The sequence below is a fragment of the Cebus imitator genome, unplaced genomic scaffold (assembly GCF_001604975.1).
Source record: "Cebus imitator isolate Cc_AM_T3 unplaced genomic scaffold, Cebus_imitator-1.0 Scaffold22, whole genome shotgun sequence".
In the NCBI taxonomy this organism is placed as follows: Eukaryota; Metazoa; Chordata; class Mammalia; order Primates; family Cebidae; genus Cebus; species Cebus imitator.
In genome coordinates, this window is record NW_016107337.1 from 2,660,419 (window position 1) to 2,683,303 (window position 22,885).

Below are 22,885 nucleotides of genomic sequence, written 5' to 3' on the forward strand. Positions count from 1 at the left end.
AAACTCCGTCTCAAAAAAAAAACAAAAAAAAAACAAAAAAAAAAACTCTCATTGTTTCTGTGGAGTTGAGTTCAATCTCTTTCCCCTCTAGCAACAGCCTTCAATGAAGTCTTCCTTGCCTACTTAATTCTGTGTATTAAAAAAATTTTTTTTTTTTTAATTTCTCATTCTCAAATATCCCCACACGACTGAATAATGGGAGGTGCATATCTGGTGTTAAAAACACTTTTGAATGCTCTATTCCTAGCAAATTGTACTGCGGTTGTAAAATGTCCTAGCCATTAACCACTCAAAGCTGCTCTCCCAATCCTAATGTGGAAAGGCTGCATCATGAGGACTTTTTTTTAATGGCAGAATGTGTTTTCCTACATCACAAAATGTCATTAGTAAGACATGCGTGAGGACAAACACTCCTGCTTTTTTAAAAAGAGGATAAACATATATGATTCTTAGATGATTTCACAAACTGCTGACATGGTTACCAAGTTGTTTTTATTCAGTTCTCAAGTAATTAATGCTGCCTTTACCAACTATAATATTTAGACGTTTTTCCTAAAATGAAGTCTTTTATCTAATATGGTAAATTAACTTTTATAAGGTGTTCTATACTTTAGATTCTTTTAGATAAGGGTGCTGAATGTTTCTACATTTTGGATTCTTTCAGATAAAGCTCCTAAATGCTTTCTTTATAACACAAAACATTTTAAAACAATCTCTATTATTCAGACAGTTTTGAGACGGCTGCTGACAGCAATATAGAAACAAAACAAAATACTTTCCTATTCTTTTGAATTTGAATCTATTTCTGGAGTCCTGTTTTCTGTGTGAAATAAAGCTATCAATCCATCAGTTTATCCTTATGTATTTTTCTTTTCAGCACTAGTGTCAGGCAATATAAACTTAAGCTTTCTGTTAATGTTTTCTTTAGTAAAACCTTTGTCTACTTGCAGTGCTAATCTTTAGTTTTAAATTCAGGATGAGATCTATTTTATTTTGTATTTGTTTCCTACCATCTCTCTTCTCTCCTATTTTTATTTTAACAATGTGATGGAAAAATGTAACTAATCCCATTATGACAGCATGTTTTAATATCTACTTAGTTTCTATGAGACTCTTTTAAATTATGTTTCACAGCAGTCTTATTTAATTTCTGGAATCTATTATAGCTCCCCCTGACCCCCCAAACCCTGATTAGTGAAAACCTAAATATCAGAATGTTATGCACAATCTAGCTTATCCAGTATGTGTGCCTATGTGTGTATATGGCTAATTTATGTGTAACTGGTTATCCATAGAGCAATATACACATACAAGGATAAATATTCATATTTTCATATAAAGTTTTATGCATAGGATGGCTTTTATGGATCATTATTTAATAATCCTTAGAAGGTTTTTTTCAAATATGAAACTGAATTCTTTGATAAAATATATCTGATTAATTTTCGGTGTTTTGAAGTATTCAAAGTTTAAAGTATGCTTTTGAAGTCATTTCACTTTGATTAATAAAATGTGATGTGCTGATAGTATAACTTTTAATAACTTACTCTGTGTTGGGCACTTTATCAGGAACTAAAATTTCAAAGACAAATAAAACATATTTCAACACCAGAGGTCTAATGGCAGTTGTTCTCCACCCTGTCTGTATATTAGAATCACATGGGGAGCTTAGAAACCACTCTGGGTCCCACCACAGAAGATAGTGACTGGCTTAATTTTAAAACTTCCCAAATTGGGCTGGGCGCGGTGGCTCACGCCTGTAATCCCAGCACTTTGGTAGGCCGAGGTGGGTGGATCACGAGGTCAAGAGATTAAGACCATCCTGGTCAACATGGTGAAACCCCGTCTCTACTAAAAATACCAAAAATTAGCTGGGCATGGTGGCACATGCCTGTAATCCCAGCTACTCAGGAGGCTGAGTCAGGAGAATTGCCTGAACCCAGGTGGCGGAGGCTGCCCTGAGCCGAGATCGAGCCATTGCATTCCAGCCTGGGTAACAAGAGCAAAACTCTATCTCAAAGAAAAAAAAAAAAAAAACTTCCCAAATTAAAGTGTATTCATTAAGACTCATTATCTTACAGTCTATAAGATGAGACTGAGCTACACATGGGCAGACATTTAAGATTATGTGGTAGGAATGTTAGAGTTACACAGGCATTGTGGAGATGGTGGGAGGTCAGTGAAAGCCACAGGAGTTGTTTTTCTTTTTTTTGTAAGACTGGGGTGGGAGGAGTAGTAACATGATTCTTGAGCTGAGTTCTGAAGGCAAAGCTTTTCAAGTAGTGGAGAAAGTGGATAGATATGTGAAGCAAAGAGGAATGAAATTCAGATAGAGGAACTATAAACAAAAGGAGTCATATAGCAGCCTGGTGTGAAAAAACTACTTATGGTTTAGTGCTTTAAACCTCTCAGGTGTACATTTGGGTGTGTCCAACTTGGAACTGGAGTGAGGGAGATAATGGAGAGTCCTCAAGATGTATAATACTTTAAATGCATATTCAAATTCACATTGACAAGGAGAGAAGTAGGATAAAAGAATGAAGTAAAAAAGCCATTCACTTTTGACAATTGCATAGAGAGATCAGTTACATAATCTTAAGCTGTCCTGGTAGTGGTCATCAAGGAAATAAAATATACTATGTCTTGATTATTGTTACATATGGAAATATTGCATTTGTAATGACTTAGAAAAATTGTTTTTGGAAAAACCAAGATATGAACAAATAAAAATAAACATCTTCCTTGCTAATTTGATTGTCTTATTTCAGAAGAAGGCTAAAAAAGCGTTAACTCTCCTAGCAAATAAAGCCCATTTATGGGGGGCATGTAATGTTCCAAATATTCCCTCTCAATCAATTTTGGCCTATGAGGATGAATCATATGTTTTGGCCAAAGTGTTACAACTGAACCCAGATTTAGCTGCTTGTTGCTCATAAGTGAACTCAAGAGACAAGAGTTTATTTAGGAGTTGGCAACCCAAGAAGTTGGCAGAATAGTGTCACAAAGGCCATCTCTGGCTCCTAGGGCTGGCTGAACGGATTTTAAAGAGAAAGGACCTTTGGAAACTATGTGCAGGTCAGCATGTCTTGTTCTGATGATTATCTTGAGTAGTGGGCCATCTGGTGGTCTGGTTGGTCTCAGCTAGGCTACAAGAGGATTGTAGATTAATGCTCAACTTTGCATTTTGAGAAGGTATTTTTCAACTTTGCCCAAGGAGGAGTGCAATGGCACTCAACTCACCGCAACCTCCACCCCCCAGGTTCAAGCAATTCTTCTGCCTCAGACTCCCGAGTAATTGGGATTACAGGCATGTGCCACCACGCCTAGCTGATTTTGTATTTTTTAGTAGAGATGGGGTTTCTCCATGTTGGTCAGGCTGGTCTCGAACTCCCAACCTCAGGTATTCTGCCTGTCTCAGCCTCCCAAAGTGCTGAGATTACAGGCGTGAGCCACCATGACCAGCTGCAACTTTGGTTCTATCTCAGGGTTCCCTCCTGAAGTTTTTAAGCAAGCACAAAGATTAGGCATTGAAACAGAAAAAATGATAATTTACTTCTAAAATGAGTGATTGCTTCGGTTACAAATTGCTCACTGCCAATTTTTAAATCCTTTTCTATGAAAATGGAGCAAGTCTATTCTGGCTATTTCCTGCTGAATGGGGGCTCCACTGGGGACATAGAAGTGAAACCATTTGGCCAGGCAGTGAGCTGATGTTCAGGACTTTGTTTATTTTCAGGCCTTTAGAAATTGATCTCCTAGTTGAAAGAGATGTTGGGCTACATATGTGGCTTGAGCGGTCCTGATAGAAACAACTTATAAAGATAAATTAATTTAGTTCTTAGAGTCTTAATATATTTTGCCATTGCTAGATTTCTTTAAGTATTAGTAGATTCTCCCACCGGTGCAGAAACTTGGAATAATCAAACATGTAATTTTAAAGAGAATCAATTTTTACCTATTTTGAGGAGCCATTTTGATTTACAACAGGGCAATTGACAGTACCTTATCTTGAGTCAAATAGTTTTTTTGACATACATAGGTATTTTTTTTAAGAGTACAGTTTATCTTTTTAGTTTTTTCCACCATTATGGTCTCCAAGATGATAATTTAAAGTTTGCAGGAAGGGGTGAGTTACAGCTTTTCCTGACATTATTGCAGGGGATATATTAGTATTAACTCCAAAATATGTGGACCCTGTGTCCATAAGAAAGTCAATAAGTTTGTTCCTCATTATCAGTTATATCTGAATCTCCTGTGAGAATATAATGTTATGCTGATTAAATATACATATTTAACAATTTATAGGAGGAGCTATGAATATTTATTATGGTGGTCCTGATACATATATATTGAACAAATATGCATGTAACAAACCACTCATGTGCACCTTGGGGTTGAGACTTATTATTTAACCATGTTACGATTAGGCCTTATATGTTAAAGGTTCTTTTCAGGACACAAAAGCATACAAGTACACAATTTCTGTAAACTGCCAAAACTAATCCATGGTCAATGATCTCAGGAGAAAGTTATTGGAAACAGTCCCTTGTTCAATCAAAGTTGTAGTTATGGCTAGTGGCACAGGAGCTGGGGGTCACTCAACACCTAGTGGACCTTCAGATTATTTTATACTGCTTATCTCAAGGCCAGCGCTTGTATAGCTGCTAGAGAAAACAATCCTGTGACAGAACATAGCATATTCTCTAAGCGTAGGGGTGTGTGCCTTGACCTTTGCCCTGTATAGCCTTAGGCTCTGTTTATAATTTGGTATCATTGTCACAGAGTCTGCTGTCAGTCTCATGATCTCTATGTAAATGTTAATGTGGGTCACTTGTGTCTAAACCATAAAAGGGAAGGAGTATAATGAAGAGTGTCTGATCTCCCATTTCATCCCAGTCGGTAACAGTTTTTAAGGTTTTCTTTCCTGAGGTTTCCTTGACTAAGGAAGTTTTCATTTAGTTGGTGAGGGGCTTAGAATTTTATTCTTTATTTTATATTCCCTCTTTTTTTGGTAAAGACATGCCAGAGGCAGTATTGGTGGTGGCTAAGTTTTATTTTATTCCCAATGGATGCTGGGATGATGTGGCTACCCGCCCGGAGTTCCATATGTTACATGGTGGGACCCCTATGGCCAAAGGACTTACAGTCAAAGATTTAGAACCAATTAACCATTCTGAGCCAGATGGGGATAGAGCGGTAGGTGCTAATTAATACTTGGCCCCTTTCAAATAACATAGGAGCCAGAAAACAAAACCTAAAAAAGCAGGATAACAAAGTTGGCTTGTCTATAAGTCTTACGTATTGAGCCATTAGCTGTTTAGGCACCTGTGTATCTCTGTCTCTGATTTGGAGGGTCTGAACTAATTTTATCCCTCAGAACCAGCCCTTACAATATTAAACACCAACCTCTTCCATGATAGTTCCTGGGCTTAGACAAAGGGTACTTAGTCTTGTTTAGTTTTAGCAACAGTACATTGGCAATGAAAAACAGATTGGCCCACTGGATTTAACAGTTTTCAAATTCTGAACTTATTAGGTAGAGAGAGAAAGGTAATCTATGTTGTTATATTCAATTTTTGTAAGCTATAGATAGTTAAAAGAAAAAAGGTTTTACTGTCTCTGGAAAAATATAAAGAATTAGCAATGTTTATCTTATTTTGAGGATGTTTGTCAAAGATGTTAAAAGATCCAAAATATTTGATCAAAATGGAATCACAGGCCAATGAAATTTATTCATTTAACCAATAGTAATGATCAAAAAACTTTAAAAAATAAATATAGAAAGTTACATGGATATAAAACCCTTAACTCTTTCAAAGTTCAATTTTCCTAAGAAATTAAAAAAAAAAAATCTGATAGGACAACACAGGAATTATCTTGATAGCATGTAAAATCTTTCTTTCTTAGGCCAGTTATTAAAAAGAAAAAAAAAAAAAAAGAAAGAAAGCCAACTGCAGTGTGATTGCTTCTCCTTTGGAAAGCTCATTTAGATTACTTGGAAACCAAATCTGATGGAAAAAAGTACTTATGTTCCATCAGACACAGAAAGAGTAGGTTCAAGGTTATGAGTATAGCAGGGGAATATATAATTCTTAGTAACAATATGAGAATTATCCTAATTAAATCGAAAATGTAGACATGTAAAGAAAAGCTAAGACTACAGAATCAAGTTATTCACAGGAAAAAAACATTGTTTCTCTAGATCTTCAAGGTAAAACATTTCAGCATCAGGCCACAATAGTGAGAGACAGAGAAAAAAATTATAGAAGCTGACAAAAAAGCTGGAAAGAATTATCAAGGAAAGAAAAAGCTGAAAGAAGCAAGACACAGTAAAAGTTGAATTTTTGAGATACAAATCTGAGAAGTTTTCAAAAGAAACAGGTAATATAATTAAAAATAAAACCTTTTTATAATTTCATTAAGAGCATTAATCAATATCTTAAGAAAACCTTGTTTTAACATAGGAAATCAATCTTAGAAAATTATTATGTTTCACTTTTAATTATAGCCAAATTAATGACAAAAAGTTCTTTTTATAAATTCTTTTTCACAAACCTTATAACAATTTACACAGGTTATTTACAACATGCTTGAAATTTCTGAGTTATCCTATACTGCTTCTTTCCTAAATAAGTAGTCATTTTACTTTAGGACAAAAATTCACCATATAAGATATTTTCTCATACAATATTATTCTCTGTTTTTTATAATCTTTCTTACCAAAAGTGCATCTTGATATTCATAACTTTCCTGCCACCTCTCTCTTCTACTAATAGTTCCTTTCTACCTTCTTTCATAAATAACTTTTAAATATCTTCTAAATTACATAAAATTATTGATTTTCTCAATAAGAACACAACTGAGAGAATTATATATTAACTAGAATTCTTATTCTTAATGACCTAAAATTTTAGTGAAAATTTTCTAAGTTCAGGAAGAAAGAAATGCTGACCTATTTCAGATGTTAGCATTTTATAGATAAAACTACTCCACAATTTTGAGAAACATATTTTCCCATATCATAAAACTTTCTTTTTTTAAATATATGAAAAAATTTGTTTATTTATTTTTTACAATAAAAAATAAATAAAATCTAAAGTACAATACTTTAGATTCTGGAGTACATGTGCAGATCATGCAGGATTGTTGCATAGGTACATACATGGCAATGTGGTTTGTTGCCTCCATCCCCCCGTCACTTATGTTGGGCATTTCTCCCCATGTTATTCCTCCCCAACCTCCCCACCCTCCCCCTGCTGTCCCTCCTCTGCCCCCCGACAACAGACCCCAGTGTGCGATGCTCCCCTACCTGTGTCCATGTGTTCTCATTGTTCAACACCTGCCTATGAGATCCATAAAACTTTCTTAATTGGAAATGACCAGACCTCCAATGAGAATCTAGAATTAAATTCAGAATAATTTTAAAATCTTAAATTACACAAAACTTTCACCTACAACCATTTCTCCCATTTAAATGTGCTCAATTTTTTCATTTTTAACAGTTTATTTAGGTTACTTCTGAAAATGGAGATTATGGCATTGGACAAAGTTAATCATCATTTAAGATTATTTCCTTGTTAACTATTTTTAAAGACTGTTAACATCAGGTGTTCACCTAAGTAAGAATCTTAAACTCATGGGTATTTTGCCAATAACTTAGAAAATTCTGCTTTTTTCACTGAACCAACAATTTTAAATTAGTTTTATTTGCCAAAATACCCACATAAGCAAAGGTTATTCTGTTTTTGGTTGAGTTAATAGTACTATAATCTTTATGCCAAACTCTAACATCTATAAAATCTAGCAGAAGTAAATATAAAATAATCAGTAAACTCACACAAAAATCTATGTTGACAATTCTGAAGACACATTTTTATTTTACTAATAATTTTAAAACCATTTTTATTTACTAAAGATTACTAATTTCACACAAACTTGAAAAGCATTTGGACCTACTTAATTTATGAGTATTCATTTATTTATAATCAAATTTGGTAGCATTGCAGACACAACATACAATATAATACATGTATATATACATAAACATATTTAAGCATGTATATATGCATAAACATATTTAAGCATGTATATATAAACAAAAGTGAAGATCCAGTAGCTTTTACATCAGAACTAGCCATGAGACAGCAGTACAAATTCACTAGTCTACTAAAGATAGCTGTATCCAAATTATTTTTGACAAAACTGAACCCTGTCCACATGTCTAACCTTGTTTTCCCTTATAGGGAACCTAATGCAGGCTGTGGACTGAGATTTTGGAGAAAGTAGTTTTCATGACAGTTTAATTTTTTTTTAAATCTCTCTTATCTTCTTTCTTTTAAGTTTTAAATGAATTTTCATTGTCTATATTTTAGGTTGAATGGGCTGGGCTATGCAAGGAAAACAAAATCTCCGAGTATCCTTGAATCAGTATTACCGTAAACAGTGAGTTTTATCTCAGCACCAGTAACTTAATAACGGTAGATTCAAAGCAGACATAAAAGAAAAGAGAAAAATAGAGAACTTTGGAAGACCCTACTTAACTCTATTGCTGCAGGTTAACCATTTAAGCTCTAAACTTTTCTTACCCGTTAGTTTAAAAAGGCACACAAAAATGAGCCATAATATGCAACCAGCTGGAGTCCAAGAAAACCTGGCATGCCTTTGAACATTTTCATATTTTTAAACAAGTAAAACCTAACAAACACACAGAAACCAAAACAATGTAGCACTCCCAAACTAATTCCTGAAAAAGGACATCAGAGAGATATCTTTTAGAATCTTCTATTACATCAAATGCTATCACAAACAACCTGGGCTTGGTCCAAATGGCAAAGAAAGCTTAAACAGCAAAAACAGAGGATTCCTGGTGTGCACACTAGTTTGACTTACCCAGTCCTGGAGGCTGTCAGCTCTTCAGATACTGCTTTTCCTTGCATCAACTGGGAATTGTAGGCAGCAGAGGCTATGCAGAGAGAAATCCTTAAGGAAGGTGTTTTTTGTCAGCTGCTAGGTGTTCTTAGAATCCCAGCTAGAGGGTTAGCTAGCCGTGAGCAACTGACACTCATGAGTGGTTGTCACCCTGCCTGGTAGTGTGAATGGGTATGTCCTGGTACACTCCCATGGTCTATTGCTCCATCCATTGGAAACCAGGCAGGCTGGACATCCCAAGACACACATCCCACATTGGATGCCAGGAATTTTCACTGAATCTAGGTTCCACTTCTTGCCATTTGAAAACCAAATTCAAGAGACAAGAGTTGGTGGAAGGAAGGAAAACTATGTTTATTGAGGAACTGGCAACCAGAGGAAATGGTAGACTAGTGTTACAAAGGCCATCTCTCGTTCCACAGGCTGGCTGAATGGATTTTAAAGGGGAATGGCCTAGAGAAACTAGGCCGGTCAGCATGTCTTGTTCTGATAATTATCTTGAGTGGACCATCTGGTAGTCTGGCTGGTGTCAGCTAGACTGCAACAGTATTATAGATTAGCTTCTCAGCATTTTCTTCATGGGAGTGTTTTCCAACCTTGGTTTTATCTCAAGGCTAGTTCCAGGAATTTTTAAGCAAGCACAAAGTTAGGCATTGTTAGAGAAAGAACGACTATTTACTTGTAAAAATTAGTGCCTGTTTCATTTACAGTACCACTTTAATTACCCAATAAGGTCAATTAAAACATCATAGGTTTTATTGTTACTTTTTCAAAAATGATGAATGAAAATGTGCATTTCTGGATCAGAGTGAGAGACTATATATGTATTTTTAACTTTCTTACCTCCAGAGATGACAATGAGATGACATTAATGGAATTTAAAAAGTTTACATTCACAGTGATGAAGAAAATGAGTTAATGACTAAAGAAATGAGATCAACATTCTTTATATATATGTAAAGAAAACTGAGGAATGGTTGCTAATGAAGTAAGAGTTACAGCCTAGGATAAGTAAATAGAAACTTGTAGCCAAGGAGGGTAGCAGATGTGCTTTGTAGATCTTAGGCAGAAGGGTTGGTGTTTAACATACCAACTAAAGAATGGGGATTAAAACAAGGAAATTAACTACAAATTAACAGGTAATATGGTTGACTAGTCACCTCTCTCCATTCCAGACATTTAAAACCACTCACTCATCACCAAAGAAACTGAATGTACTCTTTGATGAGAACTAAGGTAATTAGTGTGGACACAGAAGTCTCAGAACATCCTTGTTTTGAGGTCCCATAGTGTGAAAACCCAATTCTCTTGAGAACAATAACTGATGAGACATGTAAACTACTTAAAAGTCATACTCATTAGGTATTGTCTCCCTCTTAGGACTGAAGATTACCAGATTTAAAAAAAAAAAAAAAACTTAGTAGAAAAGAACTTAATATATTCACATATACAAGACAGATTTGGTAAGAGAACCAAAACATTACATAATAATCAGAAATATATAATTGAAACAGGAGGTTAAACATCCAATTAATTAGAGCTCAAAGAAGAGAACATAAAGAAAACATAAAATTTTCTTTGAAAATTTTCTTTTTTTTCTCTTTTTTTTTTTAAAATTATAATTAAGCATGCACTGCGCTCCAAGACGGAGCATTGGGATCCGCTTCCTTGGACTGCAGGCAAGCTGAAAAATTTCAAAGAAATAAAGTAGGAAATTTCTCAAGTTGAATGACACAATACTTTATATTAAAAAATCTATGTAGACTAAAGTACCTATTCAACGTATTTGGAACACTGAGAACAGCAAGGCTTAAGAGAAAATTCTAAATTTCTGTAGTGAAAAAGCAAAACAAAACAGAAACAAAACAAATCAACTACAGGGGATAAAAATACTGACTGGCTGCAAAATTTCAGCAACAACAATGAATTTAAAAGAAAGTAGCAAAATACCTTCAAAGTTGTGTACTCTTCTACTGATAATTCTACGGCCAATGAAATTATCAAATGTCAAGATAGAATGAAGTCATTTTTAGGCATTTAAACAATTATAATAGTTGTTTATCATTCATTCTAATTTAGTATGTAACTTTAGGATAAGTTATAAATAAACAGAAATAAAAAAACATAAAAAACAAATGAATATGTCTCAAAAGAAATTAGTAACTGTAAGAAAAACAAAACTGTCTAACAATAAATCATAAAAGTACAATTCCCAATGCTCCAATAATTAATCTTTTATATACTTATAACATGATTAACAAATTCATTCAGAATTTTAAAATCAATTTAAAGCCAAAGAAGAGGACCTAATTTTACTAATTAAATGGAATCAATATTGACCATATAAAAGTACATGTTGCAAAGTTGAAGGGCAAAATGATAAACAAGAAAAGACAATCAGAAGGATAATAAAACCCAGATCTTAATATGATAATGTTTAGAGTCAAGAATACTATATACATACTGTAGAATAAAAAATAAAAATATGAAAAATATCATTCAAAATTTGCAAAACCAACTAAGAAACCATATAAATTTGGTGTTGTAATTATGCTAAAAGATAAAATGAGCTTGATTGAATAAACCATAACAAAAATCCAACTTTATTTATGAAGTTTATAAAGGCAGAAGTAGCAACATTCATATATTATTTGAAAATATGGGCATAACTCCCAGGAGAAATAGTTAAAGAATTGAATGTGTGAAGGGATTAGACAAGACAATGTTAGGTTTTGTAGGGAACCAGTTTGATGTGACAAAGGAATGAGAAAAGGATGGATTAAGAGAGAAAGTGGCACCAGGGGCCATCACTTTGTAATATTGGGGTTCAGGGTGCCCTCAGCTCCCCTCAGAGGACTTTTCTCCAGGTTCTTGGTCTCCTGCCCTCTCAAGAATGAGAGAGGGGACCACGGCACAGTGTGCAGTAAATGCCAAACTCAAAAGTGTTTGTAGAAAGTGATTAATTTAAAGAGAGAGAGAAATAGCTAACTCTCACACTGAGTGAGAGAATCCAGAAAGATGGAATCCAGGAGAGGAAAGCAGCTTCCATGAGAGTGTTAGGGAATAGAGAGAGATGGAGTTTAGGAGGAGAAGACAGGCTTCCATGAGAGAGTGTGTAAGGGGACTCCTGAGGGAAGCTCCAGGAGAGAGAAAGATGGCTTCCATGAAGGGAGTGTTCATGGAAGGGGACCCAGACATGGAGTCCCAAGGGGTGTGGAAGAAGGGGACTTTTAACCTGGGAGGAAGCCCCACCTTCTCTAAGACTCCAGGCCAATGAAAGGAGTTCCTTAGAACTTCTTCTGGAGTGATTGACTCTTAGTTTCTTCCTGTGCCCATGAAACTCAAACATAAATCATTAAATCTCCTGGATGGAGAGGGATGGGAGGGGTGCATGGCACTGAGAAAGTTCTTGCCCTTAAGACTATGCCCCCCTGTGGACCCAGAAAGAGAAAACCTTCCCTCATTCCCCCACTCTGAACAGGAAAGCCCAACTTCTGTTGGAACATGGGCATCGATCCTCTTTAACTACTCCCTGCTGAAATGGGGCATAGAAAGTGCCCTGCAGTTGAGATTTCCTCCAAAGGGGAGCCTTTCGGGGGTGCAGGTTGTCCACAATAGAGTTTATGAGCCAAGGACATCTGGGGTTTCAGCAGCAGGATTATTTGTGACTTATGGTTCTATAAGAAATGAATGTGACAATGTGGTTAAAAATGAAAAGCCCAGAGGCCAACAAATATAGATTGGTTATAAACGAGCCTAGGGGAGAACGGAGCCAGGTTCTTGAAGGTCTTTAGCCCTGTGTTTGATTGATTCCTGAGTTCTATGTTCAAAACAACACTTACCTGGTTTACAAGATAACAGCATTTTGCCTAGAAAGAGACATGTTCCTTTCCCACTATGAAAAGGATAATCGGAGTTTGAGAGATAGCAAAGTTGAGAGTTATAGTCCTGTTAATGCCAGGATATACATTAGACTTATGAGTTGTTACTTCCCTGAAGATCTTGTTGGAAAAACAGATGTAGCTCTTCTAATGGCTCGCAGGTGGATGAAGGGTTGTCTCCTGGAACTTCAGGCTGTGGAGTTGAGGTTTTATGACTTCCTTCAGGAGGTATCCAAGGCTTCTACCAAGCATGATGAATCCATGAATTGATTTCCACTACTTTAATTGCTGTTGGAGTAGACAGAATGATCAAAAATGGTCCTTCCCAGGATGGGTCTAGAGAGGGAGCATCTGAGGGGAGAGAATTAACAAGCACCAAGTCTCCAGGGCAGGAGAGAAAATACTGAGAAGACCATGCAGTGTCCAGAAGGTTAACTTCCTGAACCTCTATAGTCAGCTTTACCCAGGGCTCTATGAGGGTGACGGCTCGTGCTGGCACTTGCTCCAGGAATCCTCAGTCCTGCCATTGGGTCATCTGGTCAGACACATCAGACCCTGAGAAACTTTGTCCCCTGGGACAGTGTGCTTTCCAGTGATTCTCTTGGCACAGCGGGCATGGATGAGATGGTGGTCCATTCATCTAGGGACAATTTCTTATAAAACATCCCTTCGGACTGCACTGTTCTGTCTGTCTGTGTATAACAAGTTCTGTCATACTGGTGGCTAACCCAAGCCTTTCCCTCATTTGAGCCCCTAGGATCTACTTGCTGAAAGCCATGACTAAGGCTGATCTCTCCTGTTCATTTCAGCCTGTCCCTCCTGGTCTCTATTATAAAACATGGAGGTTGCCTGGTTCAGTAATGATTCTAGACTCTGCTCTGGCCCCAAGGTCAGTTTCTGGAGCTTCCACCTGATACCTGCTGCTGACTCATAAGCTTGTCTTTTAGTATTATCTGACCCTTTATGAAGTCTGGTGACAGGGGAGTGTACTTTCTTAAGGCCTCCTGCAATTGCTCAAGGGAAGCTGTTGAGTTTTCTTCCCTTCCCTTTGGGGGACAGATTTTCCACTTGGCAGAGGGTGATTTGGCGACTCTGTTTGACAGAGAAAAATAAGCCACTTCTTCCTTAAAGACTGTGCTAAATTGGTCCCAATTTTCCAGTATACACTTTAGTGGGTACTTGAACTTGGGAATTGAAGCACCCATCTGAAATTGAACACAAGGGATGCCTGCACCCCTAATTAAAGAAATTATAGCTGCTTCAACCTGAGGCATTCCCCCAGGTAAAATGGGTACTGAAATGAAACATCTTTCAGTCACGTGCCCAAGATGTGTGATCCATCTTATCAGAGGGCCTCCCATACACTGGATTTTAATCATGACCTACCAGCATCATCAGACCATTCACTGCCTGCATGACCTCCAGTGACTACCACAGAGGCATGGTACAAGAAGAGCTTTTGGGTTGGGTAGTCACATACCAACGAGCCCCAATGAGGCCAGTGAGGCTCAGGAGATAAATACCAATATTTCCCAGCAAAAGTCTGATTTACACAGGCCAATCTATAAAGCTGCCACAGAAGTTCACCTCAGAAGGATAAGCTTCTAGTGAGGGGCCATCAGAGCACACAGTTGAAAGAAGGCAGGCCGGGTATGGCTGAAGCCGGAACAACACCCTCAGGACCTGGGCCTCCTCTCCCCTAACCCACCTTCCCTTGTAGGAAAATGCTCTTAACGTTGTGAGATCTGCCATTGACTATTTGGGCCCTGGAACTGTTTTAACTATGATTTTCTAGATGGGAAAGTTCTGCCGTAGAGAGAGCCAATCCTAAGCAAGACAAATTATACACCAAATACAAAGTCCCATAGCCTTCAGTTTCTAAATTTCTCCCCAAAAGTCTTCCCCAATTCAAGACTAACTCCACCAGAGATTTGGACCAGTAACCTTGCAGTCGCAGGCCCCACACCTTAACCAACTGTGCAAACAGGCCACTTACATTAAAAGAAGGCAGAAAGCTCTCTAAAGCCGAATTTTGAATGAGAATGCTGCACCCTGAGGCAGCGTGGCCTGCCTAAAAGCTGGGCGGGGCTGATGGTCAGCAGCTGCTTCCTTTTCCCTCAGCCGCACGGGCTGAGGAAAAAAGCCGCCTGCCGCGTCAGTTTAAAAGCCGCGTTCGCAGCTGCAGTGAGTTTCACTGCCTCCATGGCCTTCAGTCACCATGTTGACCCCACCAGAACCACATGCGCAGTTGGGCCACTCCCGGAGCCGCTGCCCACACAGGGACCGGCAGCCGGCAGGTGAACGTCCTGGGCAGTCTTTTTACCCTGCTGCCTGGGACTGGAGAATGCCAGAGAGGCCTGCCAGAACCATGAGCCAAGCTGCCGTGCTCCGCGGTCCCGTGCAGGCTCGGGCTGTACCTCGCCCCTCCCAGCTGTGTTTCTCTCGGCCCTCAGTGCTGGCGGCTGCGGCTTGCTGCACGCACCTGGGCCCACCTGGGGGGCTGGGCCGTGAGACCTCAGTCTCAGCGGGCAAGGAGCGGAAGGCCTGGGGCAGTGCTCGCTAGCTCTGCCCCACAGGCTCCCTCAGGCTTTGGTCCCAGAGATAATATCCGAAGGTTAGAGAAGGAGACGGAAAGCAGAGAGAGTGCTTGAAGGTAAGAAATCTGTGCTTTTAATTCCGGCTGGCCCACATCGCTTAAAACAGGCTGGGTCCTGTCTCCCAGGCTCGGCGTTCCCCACAGCCCTGCCTGGCGGCTTCAGGTGTTCTCAAAGAGACAGGACAGAATGGGGCTGGTTTTACTCACAATTTTGAAGTCTTCCTCTCCGGCTGTACCCCTTTCCTGGCTGTACCCCTCTTTCTGGTGTACCCCTCTTCTGGCTGGCTCACCAAAATGTAATATTGGGGTTCAGGGTGCCCTCAGCTCCCCTCAGAGGACTTTTCTCCAGGTTCTTGGTCTCCTGCCCTCTCAAGAATGAGAGAGGGGACCACAGCACGGTGTGCAGTAAATGCCAAACTCAAAAGTGATTGTAGAAAGCGATTAATTTAAAGAGAGAGAGAAACAGGAGAAGGAGAGAGAAAGAAACAGCTAACTCTCACACTGAGTGAGAGAATCCAGAAAGATGGAATCCAGGAGAGGAAAGCAGCTTCCATGAGAGTGTTAGGGAATAGAGAGAGATGGAGTTTAGGAGGAGAAGACAGGCTTCCATGAGAGAGTGTGTAAGGGGACTCCTGAGGGAAGCTCCAGGAGCGAGAAAGATGGCTTCCATGAAGGGAGTGTTCGTGGAAGGGGACCCAGACATGGAGTCCCAAGGGGTGTGGAAGAAGGGGACTTTTAACCTGGGAGGAAGCCCCACCTTCTCTAAGACCCCAGGCCAATGAAAGGAGTTCCTTAGAACTTCTGCTGGTGTGATTGACTCTTAGTTTCTTCCCGTGCCCACGAAATTCAAACATAAACTGTAAAATCTTCCAGATGGAGAGAGATGGGAGGGGGGCATGGCACTGAGAAGTTCTTGCCCTTAAAACTATGCCCCTCTATGGACCCAGAAAGAGAACACCTTCCCTCAAGGTATTACTGGAGGATACGGTGAAGGCCCCAAACACTGATCATCCACGCTATTTATTGGTTACAATCACTTTGATCTATAGGGTAGGGGTGGAGTGATGGTGGAGTGAATCAGTGAGCCAGAATGGGTGTGTGTTTCTAAGATTAATAACGGTGGTTTGGGAGTTTCTATGTTCAGCTGGTGGAACACGGGACTTACAAGAAGCCTACAAGTCTGGCAACATCACAGTACTAGGAAGGGGTTTTACATCTTTAAGCACAATGTTTATGGTAACAGAGTCTAGGTCACCCTGCACCGGAACATGAGTCATGGAGAAGTTGACCTCCCCAGAGGCCTCCCACAGTTTGCTGTGGTTTGTTGTTCCCAGTTTATATGTTACTCATAACCAATTTATGTAGGCATCTATAAGTCCTTTCTCCTTTGCTGCTTCTCCCAACAGGTTTGATTTTTAACAATCTTATTTGATTAAAAATCTGTAAATTATTTTAATAAACAGAAACAAGTTTAAATACATAGATGTAAATGTGCACCCTGAAGTTATAAAATTTATTAAAGTAGCTAAGTTCTACTCTCTAGCAATTGTTTTTTTATGGTAACCTGATAGCAGCCACCATAGGGAATAATTGACAGTCTAACCATTTTGCAATTCTTATAATGAGCTTGTACTCAGCTTATATGAACTACTACCACTGACGACAGCTTACTCATCATTTTTTATCTGTTACTGTTTTTCTAAGTACCTCATAACTCAATGGTCTTTATCTTTCTTTCTTTACCCTTTTCTTCTATAAGATGTTAGAAGATATTGACACTTTTCATGACTTACTCTTGGAAATTGTGTATTACCTTATTATCTACATTTTGTGACATTATTTTCTCCTCATTCCTTTTACATATTTTCAGTTTCTTTTTAGTTTTTATAGGTCTCTCTTTGTCTTTTATTAGGTCTCCAGGACTCACTTTTTATACACTTCTTTGATCTTTGCATCTAAAAGTATGGCTTTATGTAATGAGTCCAAAATGTATATTTTAAAGTCTCATCCAAACAACTTATCCAAAGTTATTCTTTTATATATAACACTGTATTGTAGCTGTTTTCTCTTTACTCCACTTGCCTGTATCTTATTTAACCTTCAAATAAAGCTTGATCCCATCTCCTCAATAAAATCTTTACTTTCTCTGAAAATATTTAGAGATCACTTACTATTTTGACTGCAATACCAATTAATAAACTTGTTCTATATGTTAGGCTAAAACTTCTTTTCCCTTAAAAATTATTTATCTTTCCCATTAGATGCTAAAGATTTCTTAAGTACAAAATGTTTCCTATGCCTCTTCAAATTCCCAACATCTGTGTGTCCTACACATATTAGCTTCTCACAATATATTTTGATGAGATAAATAAAAAAATATTTATAGAATATATTTTCCCAAATTTTTTATTGTGGAATAATCTATACATTTAGTGTACTATAGTAAAGCACTAGCTTTGATGAAAAAAATGTTTTAGCACATACTCTGTCATCATGTACTAGAATAAATAACACATGTATACATTATTGACCATTAGAAGCTTAATATGTGTTAGTTGATGAAATGTCCCAACAATATCTGTCTAAGAAGTATGGCTGTTTTCATATACTAATGGTTTATATTTTTAGAAAAGCAAAACCACACATTTTGCAAAAACCATACATATATTTTAGGTTTCCACTAAAAAAAAATAGCTAATTATCTAGAAATTCATTTTTTAAGTTTCTGTAAATTTCATGCTAATCATCTAATTTATGAGATGCATAAATCAGGTATTTAGCCAAATATTGCTCAGTAAAAATTTTAGCTTGAGAGTATGTAGGCACAGTTCAAATCAGATTCAAAAAGATGAAATGATAATTTTAAAAGATTGGGAAGATAATAGAGAATAATGCTCATCTGAATATTTCTTACCAAAATTATCCATATAACCATGATCTGATGATCATCAAAGATGAGAGAGACTAAAGTAAACTTGAAAGAGAAGTTACAAAGGCATCCTAATATTCTCATATATGTTCTTCCTAAGGCTGAGTTTCTTCCTGGTGGAAAAAGTAATTCCTTCTCAGAACACTGGGTATTTTTGTTACTGCTTACATTTACAATTACATTGCACTTAAAATATGCTGCAACTAATAAATAACCTCAGAATTTTAATGGCTTACAGCAACAAATATTTCTTTTTCACTGATGTTACATACTAATTGCATGCTACCCCCTGTAGTTCTGCTACACGTGTCTTCTTTCTAGGTCCTTAGCTGGGATAGTGCTTTTATTGTGGTAGAAGTAAAAGAAAGAATGGTGGTACTAACTAATGGATATTTAAGCTGTTCAGAGATAATATGTGTCACTTGTACTCATTGCAATGATAAAAGCAAGTTCATGATCTATCATAAGCAATGTTATGGCACTAAATAATTTGAACATAAATATTTACTTACTTTCTTCACATAAAATATTCTCACTTTCTTCCAAATAGAGTTAAATTAAAACTTTCATCCATTGCAGCACCAGGCTTAAAATCCAGGCTCTCATGATCTCTACATTGGCTTAAAATATGAATTCTTTTGATCTAGAGATTTCTAAATCAAATGACATATTATATCTCCCAAACACTCACTTTATAACTTTGGAAAAAAACTGCAATAAATATACCTATAGAAAAAGGGGAAAATGGATGATGCCTAGGTGTCACTGGTTTGTTGCATATCCATTGAGGTCCAGCTCAGCTCCACCTTAGCTGCATGTGTTTTCTCTCTGCAATTAAGACAAGTGAATTTATCTATATCAGAGGCTCCTGGAAGAAAGAGTAAAAAGTAGGTTGAAACACAATTGTTCATAAAGCTTCTTCTTTTTTTTTTTTTTTTTTTTTAAATTGTACTTTAGGTTCTGGGGTACATGTGCAGATCATGCAGGATTGTTGCATAGGTACATACATAGCAAGGTGGTTTGCTGCCTCCTCACCCCATCACCTATACCTGGCATTTTTCCACACATTATCCCTCCCCACCCTCCCCCTCAGTTGTCCCTCCCCTAGCCTCCCCCAGCAGACCCCAGTCTATGTTGCTCCCCTCCCTGTGTTCATGTGTTCTCATTGTTCAACACTCGCCTATAAGTGAGAACATGTGGTGTTTGATTTTCTATTCTTATGTCAGTTTGCTAAGAATGATGGTTTCCAGATTCATTCATGTCCCAAAAAAGGACATGAACTCACTGGTTTTTATGGCAGTGTAGGATTCCATGGCGCATATGTGCCACATTTTCTTTATCCAGTCTATCATCATGGGCATTTGGGTTGGTTTCAGGTCTTTGCTATTGTAAACAGTGCTGTGATGAACTTCTTAAAAACCCATTGATGATTGCTACTCACATTGGGTTGCCCAAGAAAGTCAAATAGCCAAAACTGACTTCTGGAGGAATAGAATAAAGAATAAAGGTGGAATAAAGTTTGAAAAATACTAAAATCTACCACATTAAATTAGTATAAGCTTAATACAAATGCAAGTGCACAGGAAAATTGTGTATATGCATTTTTGTTGAATACACACAGAATTTAAATTTAAATTATATAAAGTAGTTTAAGTGAGTAATTTTTTAAAAATAGACTGAATTTTCTCTAGTATATCTTCTTGTAAATTTCCTGGCTTCTTTGATAGATACTATGATTACAAGAATAATACCTTTGCCCAAGATGATATGTTCATCATTGGTAATTGCTCTATATTATCAAAGTCAAAATTAGCCATTGAAGTCTAGCTTCATCTCTCATTTTCTACCTTCCATCACTGAGAAACTTGTATATATAATATACAACCAAATGCTAAGAATTCAGTAGTGCTTGCCAAAATGTTTCTCTTATTGTTCTTTATCCTGATTTCATTTATAAACTTGGTGATGAAATCAAGTCTTTATAAAAATGAGAGTTTAAAGTGAAAATTCTTGAAATGTAACACATTTATATGCAGTGATAGAGAATTCCTCCGAGCTTTTCTGACCATGGTTTACTGTCTTACTAATCAGCACTCTGTCTGAAAAGTGGTGCCATTAGAATAACTTATATTTACTAAGTATCCAGTATATCAAATATAATAAACTGCTACATTCATCAACAACCGAATTGAAAATAAATATTTTTATAATAGATCTAGTACATTATTTGTACTTTCCATCTTTGTTCTTTAATGATATCTGTTTAAAATATATTAACCATGTTTGATTTTATATACAATATATTTCAAATGTGTAAACCAGTCGAGAATATCAAGTGTGCATAGAGAACAAATGAATTTGCAAAACATGATATAATTTCTACAAATGCTAGACTTGGCTTTGGATGGTGGTTTTGTGTTTTAAGAATATTGTGGTTATTTAAAAAATAATGATCAGCAGTATTAGCTGAAGTCATTTTTTTGGCAATGGTAAAATATTTTGAGAAGCATCTAATTTATCTTAAATATATCAGCTATCATTTACATTAACCTAGGGTTGTCATTTTGGGCCAAAGTGAATTATAAAAGCATTAAAAAATACAGATAATATAACTCAATGGAAAATTTTCAATTGAATGTATCATGAAATGTTCATGTATATATTATGTACAATTTTTAATTTTTACATTATTAAGTTTGGTGCCACAGAGGAGGAGAGTTCTTTTTTTTTAACTATAATTTCATGATGGCTTCTATTAGAATTTTTTTCTCTAAAATTAACAAATACTTCAAAAAAAATGAATTAAATAAGAAATTAATTTTCTATTTTATGAATACATTTGATTCTATTTATAATGGCACCATCAAGAACACTGCAGCCAAAATTAGTAGAATTCCCATTTGTTTTCTTCACACATGGAACTTTTCATAAAAATTTAGCCCATTTAAAGTCATTACATTAGCAAGAATATCTTTGTGTGCTTTGATATAATTAAAAGTATGCTTGGAAGCAATGAAATAATTCACAGTTTAAGAAACAGCACTTATTTTTGGAAAATATTAAAAGGTAAACAATTCTTATTTATTTTTTTTTACTTCATGTTCAAGAATATATATGCTGAAGGTGCAAGTTTGTTACATAGATATATATGTACCATGGTGGTTTGCTGCACCTATCAATCTGTCATCTAAATTTTAAGGCCTGCATTCATTAGGTATTTGTCCTAATGTCCTCCTTCCATTAGCCCCCATCCTCTTCAACAGGCCCCAGTGTGGCGTGTGAGGTTCCCCTCCCTATGTCCGTGTGTTCTCATTGTTCAAACCCCACCTATGAGTGAGAACATGTGGTGTTTGGTTTTCTGTTCCTGTGCTACTTTGCTGAGGATGATGGTTTCCAGCTTCATTCATGTCCCTGCAAAGGATATGAACTCATTCTTTTTCATGATTGCATAGTATTCCATGGTATATATGTGCCACATTTTCTTTATCCAGTCTATCATTGTGGGCATTTGGGTTGGTTCCAAGTCTTTGCTATTGTAAATAGTGCTTCAGTAAACACACATGTGCCTGTGTCTTTATAGCAGAATGATTTATAATCCTTTTGGTGTATACTCAGTAATGGAATTGCTGGGTCAACAATTGTTAAAATACCACATGTCAAATGTAAGCAGTAGTCATAAAAGGGCATTTAGAAGGAAAAATATAACCTTGTCATAAAATGGCACTCAGATGGCACTTAGAGGGAAAAATATAACTTTGAATAGTCATATTAAGAAATAAGAAAGATTAAAAATTAATCAGCTATGCATGTAATTTAAGAAGAAAAAGAATAGCAGGCAAAGCAACAGGAAATAAAATGAATGAAATAATAAACATAAGAGAAGACTTTAAAGTGATTGGAAACAGACATACTATACAAAAGTTGGTTCTTTGAAACAATTAATAAAGACACACATCTTGCTTAGATTCATCACAGAAAACAATAAGCAAGAGAAGAAAGTCATGAATAAATTATAGTTGATCCTTGAATGGGTTTGAACTGCATACATCCACTTACATGTTTATTTATTTCAACATATTTAAAAATTTTTGGAGATTTGTGACAATTTGAAAAAATTTAAAATGAACTATGTAGCCTAGAAATATAAAAAAAATTAAGAAAGTTTTATAATGAGTGCATGAAATATATGTAGGTACTAGTCTATTTTAGGGTGACTACTATAAAATATACATCAATATATCATAAAAAGTTAGTTTTTATTACAGCATGCTCACAAGCACTCACAAATAGTACATGACATCATTTGCAGCCCATAGAAATGTAGGCAAACATAAAAATGGAATATTATGTCATACATGCATAATATGTTTGGTACTACTGCTATAGTTTTTTAGCCATCTCTTATTGCTATTATGGTTGGCTCAAGTGTTGCCAGTATCTACTTAAACACTGTGTGACACTAATCATCTCTGCATGAGCAGCTTGTCTCTACAATAAATTGCCAATTTCAGTAAAAAGTGGTCTTTTGCAGTTCTAGTGTATTTTTCATCA